This window comes from Triticum dicoccoides, chromosome 6A, assembly GCF_002162155.2.
Source record: "Triticum dicoccoides isolate Atlit2015 ecotype Zavitan chromosome 6A, WEW_v2.0, whole genome shotgun sequence".
Lineage (NCBI taxonomy): Eukaryota > Viridiplantae > Streptophyta > Magnoliopsida > Poales > Poaceae > Triticum > Triticum dicoccoides.
In genome coordinates this window covers 606,158,560-606,168,721 of record NC_041390.1, presented here as the reverse complement: position 1 = coordinate 606,168,721, position 10,162 = coordinate 606,158,560, and the positions used below count along the sequence as shown (strand labels likewise).

General features: G+C 41.7%; 1 long non-coding RNA gene across 2 annotated transcripts; it reads left to right on the top strand.

Moving 5' to 3' along the window:
• Window positions 1-3,018: 3,018 nt before the first annotated feature.
• Window positions 3,019-7,719, top strand: LOC119318361. Of its 2 annotated transcripts, XR_005154089.1 has the most exons (6): window positions 3,019-3,754; window positions 4,022-4,265; window positions 5,042-5,290; window positions 5,564-5,619; window positions 6,120-6,477; window positions 7,178-7,719. It is a non-coding gene; the product is annotated as an uncharacterized LOC119318361 (long non-coding RNA). The 2 variants fall into 2 exon arrangements; XR_005154088.1 differs by having other exon boundaries at window positions 3,019-4,265.
• Window positions 7,720-10,162: the final 2,443 nt, after the last annotated feature.

Sequence of the window (10,162 nt, the reverse complement as noted above, 5' to 3'; positions counted from 1 at the left end):
ACAATCATCGTGGATGGATGGTACTAGGTGTTGTCCGTGCTGCATTTGATGGCCATGGTCAAAAGCCAACTCTTCCTCCTCCGGGATCGATTTCATTTCCAGCTTGCTCTGCCACGGATGGATCTTCAGTCATCCATGCCGTTCGTGTTGTGCTCCCGTCGCCGGCCGTGTGTGAGTGGTGTGACCTGCACACTCTATTGGCGGAGGAAGCAGGCAGTTGCAGGCAGAGGAAGCAGCTTGCTACTTGCAGAGGAAGATTAGGATTGCATAGCACGATTAGAATGGCTCATTTTATGGTTTTGGTCTGGATCGGTAAACCGTGAATTGATATTTGTTTCTTGGTGCAGGAGCTTCAAGGCAACAGGGTTAGCAGGATTCATGCCAACAAATTCTATGATTTCCTTCCCAAATCTGAAATTGTACATGCACTCGTGTATGAATGTTGACAATTTGATTGCAGCGGGGACTGGCAAATAAAGTGCAGTGCTCATCGTTGCATATATATTCAGGCCAACATCAAACTTCGGTATGAGGATCAGGCAGGTAGCTTCATGCATCATTGGATATGAGAATTGCTTACTATATATTGGGAATTGTTTCTGTTTCTTGGAGATATTAACCGTAGCTTCTTATTAGTGCCAGCATGGTGAAAGAGCTATATTGTTGTGCCTTTCTTGGATTCAGATTCTTCTATTCCATATGGTCACAAGAAACTTGAGAGTATTTCACAAATCTTTGCCTTGCCAAAATAAGGGTGACTGCAAACTCACTTATTCTAGCCTATTTAGTTTCTGCTTGCTCACTTTCTTATTTATGCGCTGAGTTAGGAGTTTACACAGATTAAAGGTATGGTGGAACTGTACATGCCACAGCCAAAATATGGAACTGTCCTCCCGCCCCTGCCATGTCGTTGTTCTATTACACAACTAATGACATCGGCCTCTGAAGCTGCTCATAGTCGCGGGGATAGACTGACTTGTAGCAAAGAGCTGGCCACTGAAGATTAGTTCGTGCAGGGGCGAATCATGATCCAGAAGCAACGGTAGACAATACAAAGTACAGAAAACATTTCCAAAGAGATAGCAGAATACCAATGTGTGTAGAGAGTATTTACATGAGCATAGAAGAATGCAAAAATATTCGTGGCATAAACAACTTGATTACAACATGGTAGTTGTTGCTGTATTTCCAGTTCATACTTTCTGTTTTTTTTGTTACAATATAGCAATCCTTCACATTATTTGGAAAGAAGATACCTAAACCTTTCTGTTTGTTGCCTGAGAAATATATGTAGTACTCTACTGAGCTCTTACTGAAATTCTAATGGTATTTGCTTTTCTTCTCTTTTGGTGCCAAAAACCAAATAAAAAATCAGTAAGTAAAATAATTTGTGGTAGTCTGAAGGAGTTACAGTTGGCTGCACAACGCATGGGTTGGATTATTGTTTTTTTCTCAATGACAGAGTTGTAGAGTTGCACCGTGAGAGTGTATTGGGAAGCTACTAATTGTGAGAGGGTAGTCCTGATGTTCAGAGCATGTGACCATCATGTGTTGGTCCATTGAACCTTGATTTTCTCTCTCTCAGAGAAACGTGGAAGCTGGAAGGTAATGAGATATGTATTCCCGCCAGTGTTATAACCATAACTTCATAATTATGCATGCAATTGTTATTTGATCTATTTCACATGTTTCCTTGCTATATTCATCCAGTCTTAAATCCAAAAAGGTGAACATTAGTCATTACTCTTAATAATAATTTGTGGCTTAGCATCATGCATAAACGTTATTACCATAAAAACTGTAAATTGGAGTCTTCTATGAAACTATTTTTCTTGCAATTCCTACTCTTAAAGTCAGAGTTTATAAATGGAAATGTCTAAATTAAATTCTGCTATTATATCCATTCACACAAATACCTCGACGATTTTCAGTTGTTAATACATAAAGAACAATAAGCATGTCTCGGGTTGGTACACAAATAGAATCCCAAATAACGGAAAAGAAAAACAAAATGTTCAAAACAATATCGCACGTAAGTATATTTAGACGGCATTTTTTTATGAACATTATCTTTTATCAAGTTAATATATCTTTTATTAAGCAGAACAATGTTCAGGTTTACGAAAAAAACTATTTAAGGTTTGGGATAAAGTTGTTCTAGCTTCCAAGAATTGTTCCAAGTCCATGAGGAAAATATCCCAGGTTTAGGGAAAATATTTATCCATGTTTATGATTATTTCTTAATGAGCCAGCGACAACAGTTAACCTAATCAGATTAAGATGTCTTGAATTAATCTCGGACAATTAATACACCATCATGACTAGATAGCACCTCAAACAGTTGACGTGGCAATACAACTAGGAAAGACCCGAACTGAACAAACATACATTTCTCAGTCGTTTTGCAAAAATGGTCCTGTTGAAAGCACAATTTTTTTTCATGTTGGGAATAATTGATGTGGGAAATGAAGCCATCAGTTGTATTTTCAGCCATACTTACTACTCCCTCTGTTCCCAAATATAAATATTTCTAGAGATTCCAACAAGTGACTACATACAGAGCAAAATGAGTGAATCTAAACTCTAAAATCTGTCTACATACATCCCTATGTTGTAGTACATTTGAAATGTCTAAAAAGACTTATATTTAGAAACAGAGGGAGTATCTGATAGGGAAATGTGATGGAGTTTTCTTCCATTGCAACAAATTTAAGGGTGTGATAAATATTTCTCCCGTTGCAACGCACGGGCTCTTTTGCTAGTCTTTTCCTAATAATAAAGCACGGATTGGGTCTCCGGGTTCACCGTCGCGGCGTTTTACACAAAGGCCCCTCTGATTTTATGAATTGAACCCGCCGTCTCTTGTTAAGTAAATTTGAAAAAAAAACGCTTCATTTTTTCATAAAACACCCTGTCGTTTGGACTATTCAACCCGCGGTCCGAGCTGATTTGTAAAGAAAAAAAGAACACGACACGGGCTCGCCTCCTCTGCCTCTCGCGAAGTCCCACTAAGTCATCGCCGCCGCCGCCACCACCCACGCCGGCCGCTTCCGGCGACCTCCGGCGCCGCGCAGTGCGCCCCCGAGCTCCCCACGGTCCGCGCATCCCTCCCCTCCGGCCAGATTCTCTGCTCCCGTCCTCAGCCGCTTGCTCGCAACGGGAGCCCCCGATTCGACCTCCCCTGCTGCGCCACCGCTCCCCAATGGCCGCGCCGCCCAAGATTCTCGCCGGGGCCCGGGGCCTCTCGCAGCCGCACCCTTCCCCTTCACGCGCCCCCCATGCCATCGTTTCTATGGGTGCTCAAATCCATGGCTCTGGCGGCAAGCCGTAGGCCGGATGAGCCGGCGGCATACAGAGAAGGGGAAGGAGGTGGAGGTGGAGGTGGAGGTAGCGGCGGCGGCAGCGGCGGTGGAGGTGGATGGGGACAAATTCGACTACAACATAGAGGATTGCCGCCGCAGGTTCCAGGCCGTCTACCCTGGTGAATCGTTCAAGCACGACGCCTAGGGTTCCCCATCGCTATCCTTTGGTTCGCCTGTGGTGTCTACCACGACGTTCCAATCGCCAGAGTCGGAGCCCCGCCATCGTCCAATCCTCGACTTGGGGCCGTCTCTCATCAATTCCAGCCATTAGAGCACTGCACCAACAAAGGGAACCCAAGAGCAGCTCCTCGCGAAAATCCTCCATCGCATCGAATTTTTGAGTTCTTCCAGAACTTCGGTGAGATTGCTTCTGCACTGTTCGTCACAGGACGGTGAGTTCCTTCTCGCTGAAACATCTCGGTATATTATGTTTGGCATCAATTGTTGTCAAAAGTAGGCCTGGCATTGTCAAAATATCTTTTGAGGGATTTTTTTTAGAAACAAACTTCTGCGAGGCACAACCATAATCTGTGTGTTAGAAATAAGCTTTGTTCATGTATATTATTATGCCCAATTTAAAACTGAGTATGATCAGAATGGTTTCATTATGGTTATTGTGACTTGTGACTGAAGGACTATGCCATTGTTGCCCCGTAAAGATTTGTGCAGGTCCATACTTCCTTTTTCCAATGTGGTCGAGGTCTCTAGCAAGGATACCCTCCCTGGGGTGTTCCGCAACTTCGTGGACTGCGTCTGCTCACCCAACGCCAGTGGAGATCCGCTGCTGCAACACCTCAAGGAAGCGTCCTGCAACACAGCGCAACGGCCGCAGGATTGTCCTTCAGGAACTCGGCACCTGGACCTAGGCAGGGCAACGTCGTCTGTGCTATCCTTGTCTTCCTGGTGAGCCATACTTTCCTTTTCCGATCCGTCCGTTTGGAAACGGAAAAGCTTTATTACTTTGTTCGTTCACCTATCTGGAGGTCCTAGAAATTGGGGCATGTTGGATGAAGTATTAGCGGCTGGATTAACTGTGCTCAATACCACCAATGTTTTTCTTGAAAATGTGTTTTACATGCTTCTGTACAGTTAAATGATGTGCTTGCTTGTTACATAGTTTTTTTAGCTACCTTTCTGGGTGTGATTTCCCTCAAATTCAGGGGCGATCGGCAATATCAATGGATGATACTTTGAAGGCTGTTGCATCTAGGTAATTTGGACCTAGAAGGACCAATTAGTATGCAGATGATGCCTTGTTAATGTACAAGCAGAAAAATACTCGAACACTCATGCTATGCTGTTCATTAATCTGTTTTTGCAAGTAAACTGGAGCTGGTTCTTTATAGTTGCAGATTTTTTAGCTTGCAAGATCACTAGAAGTTGAAACAAATTATATGTATGTGATGGATCAGCGAAAGTATATCAATCAAAGTAATGTTCAACTCCATGGACCAGAGAAAGTATATCAACTGGCAAAACAAATTAACCAAAGATAGGCGACCCTTGTATTTGTACAAATCTTTTGTGAGGCACTACTATAATCTGTGTGTTAGAAAAAAGCTTTGTTCATGGATATTATTATGTTCAATTTGAAACTGAGTATGATCATAAAGGTTTCATTATGGTTGTTGTGAGTTGACTTAAGGACGATGTCATTGATGTCGTAAAGATTTGTGCAGGTCCATGCTTCCTTTTTTTGAAGTCTGCGCGGTCGAGGTCTATGGCAAGGACGCCCTCCCTGGGGTATTCCGCAACTTCATGGACTGCATCTGCTCACCCGACGTCAGTGGAGATCCACTGCTGCGACGCGTCAAGGAAGCGTCCTGCACAGCGTAGCGGCCGCGGGGTCATCCTTCAGGAACTTGGCATGCGACCTGCTCACCTAGACTTGGCGGGGCAGCGACGTCTGTGCTATTCTCGTCATCCTGGTGAGCCATACTTTTCCCATCCATCTGTTTGGAAACGGAAAAGTTGTATTACTTCGTTCGTTCATCTATCTGGAGATCCTAGAAATTGAAGCATATTGGATACAGTATTAGCGGCTGGATTAATTATGCTCAGCACCACCAATGTTGCACCACCAATGTTTTTCTTGAAAATATGTTTACATGCTTATGTACAGTTAAATGATGTGCTTGCTTGTTACATAGTTGTTTTTAACTACCTTTCTGGGTGTTATCTAAGCATAAGTTTTCTCTCAGATTCAGGGGCGATCGGCAATATCAACGGATGATTCTTTGAAGGTTGTTGCATCCAGGTAATTTTGACCTAGCAGGACCAATTAGTATGCAGATGATGCTTGTTATTGCTATGTGCAGTACTATTGCCAAATAATTTAGCTATGTGCAATACTATTGCCAATCATCTGTTTAGATGCTTTTCACATCAAAGGGGTGATTTTATACTAATTTAGTAATTTTCATATGTGGTTGCGATGATGGATAACATAAAAAGACATGTAGTTCAAATCGCCATCAAGCACATCAGTCCTTTGAATGTTAAGCACATCAAATGTGTTAAGTTCCTGCATCAGCTCCAAGCAAGCCACTTCATGACAGGAGTCAGGAGGCTACAAGTCCTTAATAATAGAAAAAAAATACTAGAAACCTTATGTGTTCTATTTTTTTAGATCAGAATCCTAGACGATGGCAGTTTATAAAATATTTCCAGAACCTCTGTTCTTTATATATATATTTCTCAAACTAATTCTGCCATTGATTAGCAGTGACATTTCCAAGCCTTGTCTTCCATTCTCAGGTCGATGATACCTGAAATTCTTCGGAGTTCTTTTGAATCGAAAGATCAGGAAATAAGCTTGTGGTGACTTTCTGAGGTTTTCGCATTGGAACGTTTGGAACTTCGGATTGGCAGAGAGCTAGAGACCCCGGTGCTCTGAAGGATGTTGAATTTGAGAACAGAATTTATTGTTGTTAAATAATATTTGCTTCTTTCATATGGAAAAGTTAGCGTTGTTGGGAGCTCGATGTTGCAGTGGGCCTTGACAGTGGCTAGCTGGGAGTTGGCGAGGTAGATGTCGTCGTCGACAAGGGCCGTGAGCTCATCTCCTTTGGCCCCAAGTCCGACTACCACCACAACCAGACATGCTCCTCCATAGGTAAGGAACTTTTTATACAGATTGCTTCAACACATTTGTGATGACACTGCAGAGCTTAATAAGTTAGTATATGCAAGTTTTGTACTTTGTGGTTGTATCAGCGTAATGAATTTGATGTTCCAGACTGTTGCATGTACCACTCAAACTCACTACATTGATCCTTTTTTGTTTTTCCCCATGGCTCTCGCTTTGTCCTTGCACATATAGTTCAAAGAGTAAAACAGGAACACTACGCCATCACTGAATACACAAGTATGATATCCATATCATTTCCGGTAAAAAGGGGTTGAGATATTTAGCTCCCTTACAATCAGTATGATCTTATATCTATATGTTAACAAATAATTTCAGGCTGAAAAATATCACTAGAACCAGCATGAAAATTTGACCTCTTGGAACATGAAAACAGTGGCTTACTTCAGCAGGCAAGCTTAAGAGATGGTTCACAATTAACATCTGAGTTCACAATTATGGCTCCTGATTTCCATCTCAGAGGTTGATAAATACATATGTTGTTATGTTGATTACATCTGCGTGTGCACTCAGTGGTCATGGTGAATTAAAAAATAACAGAAACAGAGGGCCCACTTTTAAAGTGCTCGCAATTATTTTTTAGTTTGATATGTCTCCACAATATGGTTGTGTGCATTTCTCGAACTATGATCTTAACTTATCTGAAAAATATTATTCGACATTTTAGGCCTTGGATTACTGTCAGCTACAAGATAAAGTTCGGAGAAAGGAGCTAAAACTTGACTCACCAGGTCTGCTCTATATTGTACCATACAGTTCATATTTTGGTAGTCTTGCTTCTTCGGAAATTTCTGAAATTCAAAGTTACCCTCAAAGTGGTAGAGAATGGACAGAACTAGAGCATGGGCTGTCAGCTTCTGTGTTGGTAGGGCAATTCTTAGGCCCACCAAGATACTGGTCCTGGACAAAGCCACTGCTTCGGTGGACAGTGCAACCGATAACCTGATCCAGAACACACTACAACATCATTTCTCAGGGTCAATTGTCATCACGACTGTGCATCGAACATTAAAACAAAACATTGATCCCCATGTGGGTAGTGGGTACACAAACATTGTCCTTTTGATTTATTTTTCCAGTAGATGATTGTGGACCATGTTTTTTTTTACTCCATGCCCTTTTGCTGTACTACATAAGACAATAGAAAGCTGGTTCATACAAGAATGTATGAACATCTGGGTGCCTTCATCAACAAAGGAAAAAATAAACCAAAAAGTAGAGGTTGTGAAACTTCACTTATATAGAGAAGATAGTTTGAGAGTAGTACTCAATGAATTTCTACTTAAGATGAAGTTATAATTTAGGAAATCTACTTCCTAATACACCTAACCATTTCTAAGTTGTACAAATTCCAAAAAAATGTTAACTCCAGCTTCACTCTGGTTGCCCTTTTGCTAAGGCCACATAAGTTATATTGCTATACTGAAGTGTTGATATTAGTATATGTAGCAATAGCCTCTGCCAACATTCTGAAAATTGTAGCATCCTTTATACTAACATTAAATGTTTTGGATGGTTCTGTTTCTTGAGCGGCTGCTCCCGTCCACGGCCTCCTTGATCCCAGGATCTGCTCCTTCCCCACGTCTGCCCACGAGGACAAGGAAGCACAGCGGTGGCCACTATCACCGCCAGAAGGACCGTCCATTAAGGCAGGATGGTGTACAAGTTCCTCTTTTTTTCTAAGCTCAGGTTCCTCTTTCTTGCATGAGTTATTCTTAAGTAGGATTTACATTAGTTGGCGCAATCTGATTAACTTGAATTTTTTTATGGTGGCCACTATAATTTTTGTGAGCCTTTGTTGTTCGCCCGTTGCAACGCACGGGCACTTTTACTAGTAATAATAATAATAATAATAATAATAATAATAATAAAGCACGGATTGAGTCTCCGGGTTCACCGTCACCGTCACGGTGTTTTTGCGAAAAAGTCCGTGTGCTTTTTGACAATTGAACCCGCAGTACTTTTTTTATATGTGGCGAACAGATAAAACGTTTCGTTCCGGCAGAAAAAGAAAAAGTCAGGCAATCGAATCCACGACCAGAGCAGGAGAAAACACATGCCTTACCACCACGACAAGAGTCCACGTTTACAAAACGATTAGAATATTTCCATATGAGGTAGAAATTTTGTTGCGAGGCCCACGTTTTAGGTTGTTTTTAGCTAAAGCCCACCTTTTAGATTGTTCTGTTTCTAAAGTCTCGTGCCGTGGGCCTCGGGCCGAGCTGAAGTGGCAGCCCGGCAACAGGAGAGTGAGCTTTGAGAAGCCGGCAAAAATTATTGTGCTTAGCAGGGTATCGAACTCACGACCTCTTCTTCCTTTCTAAGAAAGTAACCAGCTAGCCATCTTTTCCTTGTGTTACAGAATGTTCTTTCCTGGATCAATAGTCCCACCTCGCTATAGTATATCAGAACACACCAATTTATATACGTCAATATGTAGACAATTAACAAGCCAAGGATGAAGTGTGGGATTAGACGGTCAGAACGGATGATTAAAAGGAAATGAGGCGCATGACGTTGCATACGTGCATTGTCCTAAAAAAAGGAATTGTGGGCTATGAAACACTACAAGAGATCATGCCTACTATGACGAGCCAAGAAATGTCACCGAATAGCTAATAACGTCACACATTACCCCTAAGTGACGTTCTATGGGCGTCACAAGCATCGTCACGGAATCCCCGTCACAGATTACTCCTAGTGACGGCGATAACTATAACTAAAGACCACGAAAGTGTTGTCCTCGTGATCGTTATCATTCGACAACTATCTTCCATCACAAAAGGAGTGCTTCATGCACCATCAGGATTGGACAAGGACTACTAAGTTGCTCAATCCCTTGATTGAGAGAAAGGTAACCAGGTTCTCAAAAGTGTTGTCCTCGTGATCGTTATCATTTGACAACTATCTTCCATCACAAAAGGATGACCTTCATGCACCATCAGGATTGGACAAGGACTACTAAGTTGCTCAATCCCTTGATTGAGAGAAAGGTAACCAGGTTCTCAATTTCTTTTTGCTTCTTTATCCAGGCTTCACTCCTGTCTTGCCGACTCTTCTTTAGAACTTCAAACTTTCTTGATTCTTTCTCTCTTTCTTGTGATTCAAGTCTTGCAGCTAACTCCTCCCGGTGCCTATAAAATTGACGGAACACAACGACGTTGCATGCTTATTACATGAAAATCGACAAGTAACATGGTACAAGAGGATTAAATTATGAAATTGAAATGAGAAGTACCTTATTAAATGTATAGACAAACATGCAGATGGGCTAATGAAACAACAAATGCAATATCAAGTTATAGTGGTTAAAGAACATGCATAAGGAAGAGCAAGATTTCATCTATCAATCTTGAAAAGCGGCAAGCTTCATCAATAAGACAACGAGTCAGTAACTCAATTGTGTTTTCAATTTAACTGTCAGGAGTGCACTGTGCACACAAAACCAGAAAATAATAAACAACAAGAACATAAAGTGAAAAACATAGAAGTACATGCCATTTGCATTTCTTGCCTCCGTACCCTTCTGCTCAATTCTTTCTTTTAGCTCGAATACGTGAAGCAGACCTCCTAGACCTCCAGTATTTGTGTATTTGGCATGGTAGAACCCTTATGTGCCTGGGTAAAACAAGTCAGAGAAAAAGCAGTAAAT